General features: G+C 42.7%; 1 pseudogene; it reads left to right on the forward strand.

Annotated features, from left to right (window-relative positions):
* Positions 1 to 30: 30 nt before the first annotated feature.
* LOC119186470 (uncharacterized) lies at positions 31 to 8,593 on the forward strand (annotated as a pseudogene).
* The last annotated feature ends 5,902 nt before the right edge of the window (positions 8,594 to 14,495 follow it).

Consider the following 14,495-nt stretch of genomic DNA (forward strand, 5'->3'; position numbering starts at 1 on the left):
TATCTTTGCTTCATATGAATAATATGCAGCATGTACTTGGTGTGAGAGATTTCTTGTGTATAAAGCTTGTTTTCTTTCTGCTCAGGAATTTCATGACTGGCTCCTTCACAATATGCCAGAATTCTCTGAGAGCGTTCAGCCTGTCCTGCAAGGAAAAGCTATTTCAGAAATGCTACAAAAAAAAAACTTTCCCAGCAACTACACGCAGAATTGACCTTCTTTCTGGAGTAAGTTTTCCATTCGCTGTTCAACCATGCTGTTCTATTTCGCTGTTCTTGATTGAGTTCATAGATCTTAATATTAGATGTAGAGATACACCACACAATCAGCTTAAGTCTTATGGTTAGTTACAACCTTGGTTACAAAGTTACTGGTTCCGCATTCCTGAATGGCTCTGTAGCCATTCAGAAAGTTTGCGTGAGCCACTGGTTTGGATAATGCACGGTGGAGCTTCTAACAGTGCATGGGCAGGTGCTCGCGCTGTGTTTTTCAGATATCACCTGTATTCCCGAATGCGGAAAAAAGGACATCATAGCGCCAGCATGCGATTAAACCATGAATTGAGTCGCAAGTGCTACTGTTATATCAGTGGTCTTTGCTGATATTGTGCATCATCTTTCTATGGCGAGAGATAGAAGGATCTGAATTTTTTTTCTTTTAGTGAGAATATTCTCATTACCTCTGGGAACAAAGGGGAGCGTCGCTCAATGTACAAAGTCCTTGGTGAAGCACTCGCCGCGAAATAATTAATGATGTTGTGCGATGAGCCTGAAGAGCACCTTTTGGCTACGAGGACCCGTGTTTATGTAAGTACTCTGAAAAGTGCTGTGAATAACAAGCTGATGCTCCTTTCAAATGAGAGTATACTTTTTATTCCAATCATTGTAGGCAGTTCTGTTCGCTTCACTGGTTCATGTCAGAGCACAGCTTGTCCTTCATCGGCATTCAAAGGTTTACAAGCGTGCTCTGTTTCATTTTTACTTCTTCAAAGAACTAATGCAGCAAATTTGGTTATGCTAGCTGTTCTAAATTAATGTCCTTAGAGTACATATGACTATTAAATATGTGCCACTTCAGGTAGAAAAAAAAACAGTTTTTATTTTGGAGGTCGCAAGCATATTTTATTTCTTTCAGAGCCTATTCGTCAAGAGGTTGACTATGGCTCGAAAGGTACGGAATCACAGAATATCGAAAAGAGCGCATGTCATTGTTCTTTCACCCATCACTGAGATCACAAAGGAAAATGCTGTGTCCTAGGTACAGGTTTGTTTGCATGTGCAATTTAGATTACATAGCTTTGAACATTGGTAACTCGTAGTCACTTTCTTTCTTTCAATGTGTTTCAGACCTTAAAAGCGACCCATATGAACGCCGTGACACTTGACAGAGAAAGAATGCAGACCCTCCTTGAAGTGACGTACGAAGAACGCTGCAAAAGCCATGATGATCCACTGCCCCAGTATTTCTTGCTAGAAAAAATTGTAAATGCAAGTCTATTTCCGAGTCTCAAAGAATGCATGGCAAAGAATGCATGCCGTCATTTTTTAATATTCTGCTGCACGGAATAGCAGGTCACTGATATATAAAACTGTGAATTCTGTAAATTCCTATCCTACTCTCGCGTCGAATTGCGCCAAGCCAGATTTTCTCTACCATTGTGATAAAGAAGCGCGATTTATTGCCGAAATGCACCGAAACGTTGCTTTTCAGACGGCATGCGCAGCCTGATCTCGGAGGTGATCACCAAAATTACCGACAGCGCGAAACAGATGCGTCAACATATTAGTGCTCTGCAGACGTCACGTGTATCAGAAGCGGCTGAGTAAGTAGTGCTCTCAGTTATCAAAATTATCCTTTGCTACTTTAGACGGTTTGTAACCGCACGGCCTGTAAATCTTGTCGCTGTAGTGTGCTCCGCTGTGCAGAACCAAGGAGCAGAAAAAAAAACTGCTTTGGAAGGAGCTCACAAGTCGCGCACAAGCCGACTTGTTCTAACTAAACCTTTTTTTTTTTACGGGTCGATTGATTTGGCGCAGTTGGTATATTTGCACATTTGGTCAATAAAAAACATTTTATGCGTGACAGCACGTGTTCATCTACATGAAATGTATTTGGGCTTGTGTTTAAGCTGAGTTTTTTCTCATTCTAAGCTGTTATTGGTGTCACCAGTGCGCCTAATCTCACACTATTTTCAAGCATTGTGTTCTGTATAAGACAACGTCTTGCTGTGAGTGCACGAATACTCAAATAGTGAGCGGACGAATAATTCGAATCGCGATAATAGAGGGCAAGGGTGACGTATTGGCGGCCTACGAGGCCATGCCGTCGCCGATGCATTACTTTAGATGCAGGAGAAAGCGCGAGGTCGTTTCGGCTGAAGCGCTCATGCAGAGCGTTCTCGGTGCATCATTGCGAGCCAAGCTGCACCCTTTTTGCCTGGCCGCGAATGGCCGTGCTATCATGACCCCTGAGATAGGCGGATCTCGGAGGTTATAGTATATCTAGTATGCGATAGTCGGAATATTCGACGTGAACGCCCGCACAGCGCTAGAGGTCACGTGCGCCGAGGACATATACTCTCGCGCTCAAGGTCATCTAGCGAATAACCCATGTCATTTTCGGCACAAAAGTATAGCCTCGAGCATAACGCAGCCGTAGTGCATGGTCCTTTGTCTGTCGCGCATATTGATCTTGCGGTAATCCAATTTCTGTAAACTTGGAATAGCCCTTCCGTATTCTGAAGGAAAACTGGAAAGGAAAATGCTCTATGCAAAAGAGATTCCAGCAAAATGCAGAGCTGAGAGCCTCATTGGTATTCAGCACAGCAGAACATCACGCGTTCATTAGCATCCTAGCAAAAAAAAAACCACCTTATTTGTTCAACAGGGATCCCATATATAAAAATGTTTTCTTTAGTTTCGTTACGCCCTTGCTAAAAATAATAAGGCCTAGCTTGAAAACTTCATGAGATGTATAAACCAAGATCTTGGCACCTTTCTCAAACAACAAAAAATGTGTAGGCTCACTGAACAAGCTGGTTGTTATTATTTCAACTGAGAAGAAACAAACTGGTTACCTTCTTTTTTAAATTTAAGAGCACAGGAGTATCGCTCTGGATCATGCCAGTATACTATTTGGAGCTATGCTTGGAAGTCTAAGTATTGAAATAGTCTTAAGCAGTGTGCATGCAGTAGCTTAGTGCTCCGAAATGCATATTTAGGTGCTCCAAACTGCTCAAAAACTAACATTTTGTTGCTCCAAATCTCGATTCGTGACGAGGACCAGTGCACTTATCAAGTAAATAATTGTTAATGAATGGTCTAAATTATTATTGTATTGCATTACGTCCTCATATCATGAGGGATATCGGAAAAAAAGCTTTATTTTGTCGTTAATAATTATCATCGCTCTTGCTTTACGTTGACTGTTTTTTTTCCAGCTTTGCATCAAAGTCGAGCTTAGGTTTAAAAGCAGCATTGGTGACCTGGAGAGAAAGCTAAGAGCAGTGTCGGAAGCGTTTTCATGCAAAGAACAACGTGAATGCACATTCATCGACATCGCCAAGTACTTGCAAGGCCATTCAAGGCACATGCTTATCAACGAGGTTTGTGGAATGATTACTAGATGCACACACTTATCAATGCACTTCTCTAGTGCTAACTTGGCAGCAAGAGCGGCAGCAGGCTTCACTTGTGCTCACGGACTCTGCGTATCTTTTATGCTGGCATTGCTGATACCGTGCCCAGCATTCTGGCTGTGATGGCTGTACTACCGTTTCAATTTGAAACGCCGCGGATGGGAAAGCTGTGTTTCCGACGCTAGCATTACCTTTCAAGCTACGGAAAGTTTACTGCGACACGCCCTCCCCCCCCCCCTCCGCCCATTTGGATCTTCATCTGTTCGGACAGTACAAGAGCACCGAGCGCACCGTCTGCTCCTTCACTTGGCAGCAAGGACAGCAGCAGGCTTCTCGTGTGCTCACAGACTCTGCGCATCTCTTAGGCAGGTCGGCAATCAGTCTATTTTTTTACTTTTCCTGCTCTTGCCACTGCTGTCATTGCTGGCATTTGTATCATTTCGATTTTTGGCATTGCTGTTTCATTAGAGGATATCGAAGGAGATCAGAGCACTTTTTGATAAGCTGAAACGCGAACTTAAGGCAGAGTTCAAAGATTTCAAAGAAACAATCGAGCGAGACTTTCGCAAGGAACTAAGGGATATTAAAACTTTTCTGGCTATGACAAACAAGAAATATGAAGAAATTAGAAATGAAAACCAAGCCCTGAGAGCCTCAAATGCTGAGTTATGGGTACAGTGCTCTGATCTCGCACGGCAGGTAAATGACCATGAGAACAGAATGCTTCGGGCTGAACAGTATTCCCGAGGGGCAAATGATGAAACTGAAGGTATTCTGTACGAATCCCCCGAGGACCTAGTTGAAATGGTCATAAAAATTGGAAAAAAGGTGGGCGTGCCACTTGTCGCGACTGATATCGGACGAGCACACAGAGTTCCAATGGAACAAAACGCAAGCAAAAAAACGTAGTTGTGCAGTTCGAGCAGAGACAAAGGCGGGATAACTTTTTGATGAATGCCCGCGCAACAAGCTTGAAGTGTTCTTATCTGGGCATTGACTCTCGGTCAGCGGTGTTCGTAAATGAAAATCTGTGCCCTGAAGTGAAACGACTTCTTGGTCCAGGCTACAGCACGCAAGCGGGAGACTGGTTGGAAGCATGTCTGTGTTTACGATATAAAAATATTTGCGCGGTAGACTAAAAACGCACCCAAGAACAAAATCGAAAGCAGTGATGACGTAAACAAAATGAACAGTTCTTCGTGAAAGCAGTGCAGCGAAAAAGGCGGTTTGTGTTGTGGGCACAGATATTGCGGTGCCGCTGTAAACGAAAATTTTGGTTGTTTATTTCATGCTTATTTCTTGTTTCTAAGTGGGTCAAGTACCACGCATGCTCATGAAGTTGGGTTTATGTTTGTTCATGAAATATACGCTTCACGATATCACAAAAAATTTTCGGCGTGTGAGTTGTTATTTGAGGGAATATATTTCACTCTCTCTTATTGCCTTGGGATGCACCAGTTTATGTCGCAATGAATGTAAACTTTACAATGCACGATTTCCTGTTGACCCATCAACATCTGAAATGAACACTTCTAGTGTTACTCCGCTAGAGTTAAAGCATAATACGGTCGAGAAATACGATTCACCTCTTAAATTTATTCATTTAAATATGAAATCAGCACGTGGCAAACAGGATGAATTATGTGTATTTCTGAGTGATTTCGGCTTCTCGTTTTCTGTAATTATGTGGGCAGAAACGTGGTTTTCGGCTGACGATGACATGCACCTAGAAAATTATAATGCAGTTTTCTTGAACAGACCCATTAGAAGATGTGGAGGCGTATGTATGTTTAATAAACAAGGTATCAATTATGAACTGCTTGATCACCTGTCTTTATGTACGTCAGATATTGAGGTAATATGTTTGAAATGTGGGAAGTTTCTTTTTGCGGTGGTGTACCGTCCACCTGATGGTAATTTAGGTGAGTTCTTCGAGCAGCTGCACGCGATATTCTCTCATGTTAATATAGATCAGTATAAATTAGTCCTATGTGGTGACGTAAACATTGACATGCTTTCAAATACAGCTAAACAGTTCGAATTTTGTATGCTTCTTGATTCGTATTTGTTATCAAATGTGATACTGCAACCAACTCGCATTTCAGCAACTAGCACTACGTTACTGGATCTTTTTATTACCAACTTACCACGTGAAAGTCTGTTTTCTGGGACAGTCAACATTACACGCAGTGCTCATTTGCCGATATATTTAGTTATTGATAAGTACCGTGTCGTATCAAACCCAACCTACAAATTTCGGTGCCAGAGTATAACTAAAAAATCTTTTTCGCAGTTTAGAGATGAAATCTCCAGAACAAATTGGGCAGCAGTGCTCTCGTGCTCATCAGCAAACGCAGCATACGGCAGTGTTATGGAGATAATTTCCCGTATTTCCAAGCGATGTTTTCCTTACAAAGAAATAAAAATAAGTTTAAACGGTCGCGGAAACCATGGGTCACAGAGAACCTGAAAAAAATGATAAATGTGAAAAATAGCGTGTGTAAAATACTCTTGAAGAATGGAAAACCAGACGCATGGGATTCTATTCGAAAATATAAAAATAATTTAACTAAAGTTATGAAAAAAGCGAAACGCAGTTATTATTCTTGCATGTTCGAGGGCGTCTCAGGGGTCAAGGAGATATGGAGCAAGTTAAATTCAATTACTGCCTTACATAAAGGTAATTTTAGTGTAGAAGAGATAACTGAAGGCGATCGAACATACAGGGGCAAAGAAAGCATTGGCTGAGAAATTCAATAAACACCTCACTTCCTTAGTAGACAGTGTCAGTGACACTACCGCACTACATTACCTGTCCGCACAGACAGTAGCTTCGTCAGTTTATCTTTAGCCAACAGATGAATACGAGGTTATGGGTGTTTTCAAAAAACTAAAGTAAAGTAAATCGGAAGATATTGATGGGTTAAAGATAGCCCCAGTCTTTCCTGTCATAGATATATTAGTCAAGCCCTTAACATACATTTATAACCTAATTTTAGGCACAGGTACTTTCCCAGAACGTATGAAGCATACGAAAGTTACAGTGCTGGTTAAGGGAGGAGACAAAAATGATCTGAAGAACTATAGGCCCATATCTGTTCTACCATTGTTTTCAAAGCCCATAGAAAAGTTAATGTTTATAAGACTATCGAACTTCTTTGCAAAAAATTAGATAATTACTCCAGCCCAGTACGTTTTGAGGTCAGGGCTGTTGACAAAGGTAGCATTGTTACGTCAAAAGGAAATTATATTAGGTAATATAGAGGACAGGAAAATTACGCTAGGCTTATTCGTTGACTTCTCGAAAGCCTTTGACCGGATAAATCACAATACCCTCTTACAAAAATTGCCCTATTATGCCATTAGAGGAAATGCGTTAACCTTAATCACCAGTTATTTGAGCAATAGGCTACAGTGTGTAAGTATAAACACCGAACAATCATCTTTGCAAAAACTTGCTCAAGGTGTACCCCGAGGTAGTATATTGGGGCCGTTACTTTTTATCACTTATGTCAACAATATTATAAACATAAATCACACACATAAATATGTCATATATGCGGATGACACTTCCTTGTTTTTCACAGGTGTGGGTGTAAATGACCTAATTTCAGCCGCAAACACGAATCTAGATGACTTGTATGCATGGGCGACTGCTAACTCCCTACAAATCAACTGTTCAAAAACCAAAGCCGTTCTATTTCGTTCAAAAAGAACAACGTACGAAGCTACTTCAAAACTACACCTGCACGATTTTGTGATTGATTTTTGTTCGACCGCTAAAGCATTACGAATTGTTTTTCTTGAGAATATGTTATGGGATTCACAAACCGGAATGGTAAGAAACAAGTTAAGTAAGTCACTAGGCATGCTTAGGAGATGTCAGTCATTTTTACCGACTACTCAGATGCTGATGATATACAACACGCTTTTTGCTTCCCAGTTACGCTACGGTCTTTTGCTGTGGGGCACTGGCACCTTGCACTCTAAACAGAAATTACTCACACTACAAAAAGAAATGCATTACGTTCTATTGCAAATGCCGAATATAATGCACATACCTTGTCTTTATTCAACAATTTCAGAGTCATAATGTTTGACAACATGTATGAATATTGTTTACGAGCGCCTTTAAAAACTAAAATTAACAAAAGGAAGTAACAATCTTATCTCCATAGCATGCTTAGAGTGCAGCACCTTGTCTCGACCTAGTAGACAGAGTGATTATTGGAAGGTTCCTTGATGCCGAAAATACTATGGTCTACAAATGCTGAAACATTCACTTGCCCACATACTAAATAAATTCAATTTATCATTGGAACAATTCCGCCTCCTTTCGCGACAGGATATGTCGAATATTTTTTTACTTTCATGACGCAAGAGAGATTTAGCCATTTCTAAAGACTTGTTTTTATGTTCTGCTTATTTATATTTTTTCGTATTTTCTCAAAGAGTGCGATCCTATCAACATTTCTTAAAATTTTATGTATGCAATATTTCTTATTCGTGCCACTTTAAACTATATATTTTTGTCTGTTTAGTTGTTTCGAGGACTTTATGAATGCTGTCACTTTTTCTGCCTTGAATTGATGGGATGTGGGGCTAGTCAAGCTGCGTTTTTATCGCAGCTTTTTTCCCGCATTCCACACCTCACATTGTGTGGTGTAAGAATGTGTTAAAATAAACTTCAAACTTCAATTACGGTTGCATCAAGCGCTTTCCCACAATTTATATTTCACTTTAATTATCACAGTAATATAACAATGCTCCAAATTCTTGTTTTTCTACGAATCTCACTTGAGTACTCTGAGAAAGAAGTTTTGCCGTGCTGTTTCTTCATGGCGCGATTGTGATATTTCACAGATGGCTCTACCGGATGACGTGCAAATCACTGCACCCAGGTGTATACCTGTCCTGAACACACTTGCGTTTATGCTGGAAGCGCTGAGCAAATAATCCAAATGGCTAACAGAAATATAGAGCGGGCCCTCATTTTTTGCCTGCTGACATACTACATCAAAAATATTGAGTACCCGCCTGCTTTGTCACCAGTCGTTGTCCTTCTGCAAACGATTGCCTTGCCGGACACACCCGTGCCTCGTGGACTGCTCACACACCGCCTGAAGAATCTTCTTTTGCTCTTGAGAAAGAAGAATGTGTAGCCTTGTACTCCACTGATATTTTTGTTCGTCTTGGTTTTGTGCGAACAAAACGAACACAAACGAGCGTCACGAACACGAGCGAACACGAACGAACACGAGCGTCATACTGAGGTAATGCTAACGAGACTCAGGATAGGACACACATACACGACACACACATATCTTTTGTCCGGTGGCGATCCACCATTGTGTGACAGATGTGGCGAAGAATTAAGAGTCCTTCACATGTTAATCAAGTGCAAACACTTATAAACGCTAAGAAAACAACATTTTCCATTATCCTACAACAACATATACCTTTAAACCCTGTAATGTTTGTTGGTAGGGAACCACTTTTTAGTCATAAATCATTGTTAGCGTTTTTGAAAGAAATTCATAATCTTCATATCATATACCCGGGCATTCCGTAGCACGACCTCTCGAGAGAGGTTCTTGCTGCGGTGGCTACACAAGAAATCACTTGCCTCACGGCCCTTGGACGCAAGGGTATGAACGAGTGAGGTACTTGTGCTAATGCCATCCATGTCCATCATCGTTTTTCATTATCACCAACTTTTGTCACCTATTCACACCACAACCACCTTTCACGGCATGGTCATGATTTTATTACTTGTATGTTTTTACCTGCCTTACCACGAGGAATTTTATGGCCCTTATACAGCCTCTTATCACAATTATTGTCCATATTTTTAGCAAGATTAACTGGCGCTCTTTGGCCGTGAAATGTCCCTTGCGCCACAAAACATCAAACATCATCATCATTGGTTTTATGTGCCGCTTTGCTGGTTGGATATTATATTGTATACAGGTCACATTGCAGCATATATGAGAGTTGCCTTTTTGAGTCCTTGACAAAGCGCGAAGGACATTTTAATAAAGGACGTTTTGAAAGTAACGTATGTGTTTTCGATTGCTGTATACCTTTGCAAAGGTTACATGTCGAAAGAAAAGGGTGTAACCTATATAAACAAGATTTAACTTTTAATTTTGTAACCATTAGAAAGGTTACAAATGTAAAGGTTACACTTGTGTAACTTTTAGGTTATAGGTGCACAAAAATGTGAAAATGTTCACCTTTGCATAGGTTACCATATTTGGAGTGTACGGTCACTCGCGTCTTCGGCCAGCCGCAAGTCATAGAAATAGTCTGGTATGACTTAAGACTGCGGGCAACCCCCCCCCCCCCCCTTCGAAGACTTCTGGGGAGCTTCTTCAGGTGAGATAAGCGCAGGGAAACACTATTAGTGACAAACAGGTGCGAATCCAAGTAATACCAGGGACTCGATCTCTGCATTTCGTGCGGACCGGTTGTGCCCCCGCGATCTCCGACAGCGCAGCTCTGGCCGACTGGGCTCGCTATACGCTATCTCCTGACGCCGACAAGAGCTCTCACCAATTGGTGCCCCTCGCTCGGACTCCTGCGACCGTGTCCATCTTTCCTATCTCCTCTACCGTCGTTTCTGTCGTTCGCTGTCCCTGCGCCCCGCTCTCTCCTCCATCTATCTCTTTACCTTTATTCATATCCTTTAAATCCCTCATTTACTCTCATCCCTCGTGAGCTACTGTTTAAGTGCCGCACTCTGATGCAGACAGATACGGGGCCCACTTTTTAGAGGCGAAGCTCCTTAAAGCGGCACCCGTTCGTCTCACGTCGTAGTCGTTGTGCGTAACCAGTCTTACGCTTTGACCTGCTAGACGGTGCCGGTAGGAGATTTCTTGCGCGCGTTGTTGAAGAATAAAATTTTTGCAGCGTGCGCATTAACTAAAAGCTGAATTTTTCTGTCTCTCATTGTCAATTAGCAGCCATTGGCATGTACATTGAGCACTATCTGGCAAGAAAGGGTTGCTAGGTTACACTTGCAGGGCGTAACATCCTTGGTTTTAGAAAGGTTTAGCGAGTGTTAGGCCACCGTGCCATGAATACAGTGAACTAGCATATACCATGAACTCGAGGTGATTAAAGGTGGGAAGTAGACAGGAAGCGCAAGCCGTAAGAAAGTGTGCGTGTTCTACCCCTCGTTTAGTCCTTCGAATGTACGCTGGATAGCGGTGCTTCTCTATGCGGAATACATGATGAAAAGATGCGAGATGGTGGTCCTTGGAGTGTTGACTAAATGGACGAACGGACACACAGAAAGATGCGGGGACGGACGCGCGGATGGACGTGCGGACGCATATAAGATGAAAAAAAATTCCAAGATAGTGGTACTTGGAGTGTCGACTAGATGGATGAACGGGCACAAAGATAGATGCATGGACGACGCATGGATGAACTTGCAGACGCACGAACAGACGCACGCACAGACGAGCTGATGGACGCACGGACAGTCACACAGGAGGACGGAAGCAAGAACGAATGGACGAACGGATGCTTCGCCCCACTCTCCATCATTAACCCAAGGATATGCTGCCATTTTTTATTTTCCCTTTAAGAATCGCAAATGGAAATCCAGACTGCGTAAACAGCACACGGCGCCGATAATACCACCAGACTGTAAATTCGCGCCTACGCTTTGGCAGCGCACAAACGGATCGCACTGCTGTACCTTTGGTAATTCGTGTCCGCTTAAGGTGACACCGGCAAAAATGACGTGCTCACTGGAGGCAATCGACTCGAAAGTCACTGCACAATCGGGGTTTTTTTATTGTAACTTTCACATCCATGTAACAAAAAACTTGTCTGGTGCCATAGCCCAACTGGCTAGTAGAGGGACCAAATGTGTGACATACCTACATACTTGCGGAAGCGGTTACACAGCGACAAAGGACATGAAACTGGATACAATGTTTAAAATAGAAAAAAAAGCAAAAAACACTTGATTGAACTATACAAAGAAACATAGCGCAGAACATAGCTACTTATAGCACAGAATAATGATAGCACTAGAATAATACTAATCCTAATAATAATACTAAATGACTATACAGATGTATTACTTAGAAAGTTCGCATGAAGTGCATGCTTCATGGCCAATGAAAAATTTCTAGCCTCTTTCACAGCAGTCGGTATCGCATTCTATATGAGAGCGCTGTGAAATTCTATGAGCCTTCGACCGTAGGCATTTCTGGCTACCGGTAAATTAAAACAGTGACTCGCTGCAGCTCTTGTAGAGCGCGCGGGTAACGTAAAGGTGCTTGATGGGAATGGGTCATCACGTTTTATTATTCCATGCACTACATCAGCAACACTAAACACGTGAACAGAGTCCAGTGGAAGTACACGCATCATTTGAAACAGTGGTTTTGCAGTATCGGTCCTGTTTGAGTATGTGATAATCCGGACTGCCCTTTTTTGCAGGCGGCTAATACATTTCAAATGAGTTTTATATGTACTGCCCCACGATGCTATAGAGTAGCTCAAGTGACTGTGCATGAACGCAATATATAGGATGCGCAAATTCGATGCGCCAAAACATTCACGGGCTTTTAGTAGCGTGTGACACCCATATGCTAGCTTGGAGCATGTCTTTTCTATATGCGATTTCCAGTTCATGTCCGACTCAAACATGACCCCTAAGTACTTAAACGAGGCTACTGGCTGTAGCAGTGCCGTAAGTTGAAACCTGCAAAGTCGCGTTCTTTTTTCCTAGAGTGAAAGACCATGTATTTTTGTTTTCTCTGTGTTGATATTTAGGTGGTTTTGTTTAAACCATACCTGTACTCTCTGTAACTCTTCTTTAATTTTATCTTCGATGCCTCTTAAGCTGTCACCAACAAAGATTAGTGCTGTATCGTCTGCGTACATTAAAGCTTCTGAATATAGTAAGATGGAGGGCAAATCGTTAACGTACAGGGAAAAAAGAGTGGGTCCAATAACGGAGCCTTGTGGTACCCTAGAGACTATCGATTGAGTAGGGGACTCGACACCAATCATCACTACTCGTTGCTGGCGGTCGGATAGGTATGATTTAAGAAGCTGGTGAATTTTACCTCGAAAACCGTAGTCATGAAGCTTACTTAACATGATGTTGTGGTTGACGGAATCGAAAGCTTTTCTTATGTCTAAAAAACCACCACAGCTATCTTATTGGTATTCAAGGCTTTTTTAACGTGTTAGGTTAATACCGAAACTGCAGTAGATGTAGATCTGTGTGCTCGAAAACCATGCTGGTTTGAACAAAATATATTATGTTTGGATGCAAATGATGTTATCTGCACTGATAGAATTTTTTCGAAAATTCGCGCCTTCCGATCTATTGGAGCCAGAGGCCCAGCAGAGCCTACTAGGCGCGATTGCTCTCGGGAGTAGCGGACGGCAATGTCAAATGCCAAAACGGAGCACACGACAAAGGCAAGAGCCACGACGTTTTAACTCGTTTTCCGGAAATGTGCAATAAGGTTACGCTGCTGTAAAATCAACACGTAGCGCGTGAGGCAACCCTGAGCTCGCGGAAGCGCGTAAACCAGACGAGGGCCATGGGGTCCTTTTTACCAACAAGTGACACTCCGTTGACAGCAGTCAAGCTTCCGGTGAGCAAAATCGGAGTGGCGTCCCGTACACGCCAGACCAGAAGGGGCCAATAAACGGCACAGAGAAAAGGTTTCTGCACCGACAGATGCATGATGCCTCACGCGAAGGTCAAAGGGAACGACGGCAGAGCACGTTGGCTCACGATCGCAAAGCGTCGCCCATGCGCACGTGAGGAATACGAACATCAAAAAATGCGGCGTCGCCTACGCGAGCCGACTCGCGGACAAGGTCAACTCTGTAGGCTGGTGACGAACACGGGTCAGCGAGCGTGTAAAACGCCAGCACCCCGCGACCTAGGTAGGGACGCTCCGGCACGGCTTAGCCCCTCAGCTGCGCTGCTAACAAAGGCCAGCGAGCAGAGACGATGCATTGATTTGATTGTTATCTGGGGTTTAACGTTCCAAAACCACCATCTGATTATGAAAGACGCCGTAGAGAAGGGCTCGGGAAATTTCGACCCAATTGGGTTCTTTAACGTGCACCCAAATCTTAGCACATGAGCCTACAACATTTTCGCCTCCATGGGAAATGCAGCCGCCGCAGCCGGGATTCAAACCCGCAACCTGCGAGTCAGCAGTTGAGTACCTTAGCCACTAGTCTAGCGCGGCGGCGCGGGCCAAATGAGTAACATGTCCACACAGCCAATGGGGACGAAAATGGGATATAGAGCCGTCTCTATTGTGGCGGCAGTTGTACTAAGGTTAGGAAAGGACTATATTACTGACATCTGAAAAAGCTTTTACTATCTTCTGCAATGAAATAGCTTTTTTCATCAAATAATAACTAAGAATATTGTTTGTATATAGTATAGTTTCGTATAAAACGAAATAAGTTTACAAGTACCAGGGCGTTTCGATATGTCGACTGGCCGTTCGCATAGTAGCGACACCATCATCGTTTGCTTCTGCGTCATGGCTGTCCCCCTTTCGCTGGATCAGCTCCCTCTCTCACTTTCTATCGCTTCCATATAGTACAATCGCTTCTATATAGTGTAGTAAACTACTTACTAGAAGCCCACAAGTAGCTTGCATACTTCAGCAAGTGAGTGATGCCGCATGCAGGCTGAGCAAAACGGCAACGCTGATCACACAAGCTTGCGTCAATAAATTGTTTTATTGCAAGTCAGCCGTTGTTTACATTACATAAAAGCCACGTAAATAACGTTTCAGCGTGTACAAGAGTGAAGTAGCGTTTTAGCATGTACAGCAATGAACAATATGCGTGC

The sequence above is a fragment of the Rhipicephalus microplus genome, chromosome 6 (assembly GCF_043290135.1).
Source record: "Rhipicephalus microplus isolate Deutch F79 chromosome 6, USDA_Rmic, whole genome shotgun sequence".
NCBI lineage: Eukaryota > Metazoa > Arthropoda > Arachnida > Ixodida > Ixodidae > Rhipicephalus > Rhipicephalus microplus.